The following is an 869-nucleotide window of genomic DNA, read 5'->3' on the forward strand; positions in this document are numbered from 1 at the left end:
TCATGTTTTATAGGCCTTGGGCTTAGATCTGAGATAGCAGATGATAGTACAAAATAAATGGAAGTAAAGAGCAAGTCAAGAAAAAGGTAGGAGGAAGAGATTAAAGAGTTCCTGGCAAAAATTGTCTTGTTATAGACTGAAAATATGTCCAGCTGTGTGGGAGTTTTAGCCCTTAATGACAATTTTCTTGCAGCCTGGCAGACCTAAGTGCTGTCAGTTTTGTCTGTAGTTCTTAATTAGTCCTGACTTGATGTGCTCACTCTTTTGGGTTTGGTTGATTTCAGCTTTTTTTAATTCTTATTCTTCCTTCAATGGGTCCAAGTTAAACCTCAGGAAAAGAAGAAAACCTCTCTGTTCGGGTGCAGCAGGACATACTCGCTACTGCTCTGCACGTTACTGGAGCTGCCTGTGCCAGCAGGAAGGAAATTCCGGATGGGCTGTTTGGGATGGATATTTTGTTGCGTGTGTTTGTCACAAAAGCGCTCACTTCAGTAGCACAAGCCTGAAACACTTGAGTGGCCTTGCTGTTATAAAAGATGACCTCTAAGATCCTACCAAGACCTCACAGGAAAAAAAAAATTACATTGTGAGCTGAGAGCTCAAAGATTATTGCTGGTGGAAAAATATCACTGGGAATGGTAAGAACCAGGAGTAGTCTGGACAGAGTCCTATTCTTGAGTTGCTGTACCCCAGTGCAGAAAAGGGTTTTCTGTCTGGACCAAGTTGGACAGATCCCAAATGGAGGTGGCTATTTTGACACACTATTGATAACTGGAACAGTTCTTTAGTACCAGTCTCAAGCAACGCTGCATATGCTGAGTGCAGAAAGGGCCACTGGGTATCTGTTTCTTCCATGACAAAGGGACAGA

Source organism: Pipra filicauda, unplaced genomic scaffold (genome assembly GCF_003945595.2).
Source record: "Pipra filicauda isolate LSUMZ 115617 unplaced genomic scaffold, ASM394559v2 scaffold8_size5757611_pilon, whole genome shotgun sequence".
In the NCBI taxonomy this organism is placed as follows: domain Eukaryota; kingdom Metazoa; phylum Chordata; class Aves; order Passeriformes; family Pipridae; genus Pipra; species Pipra filicauda.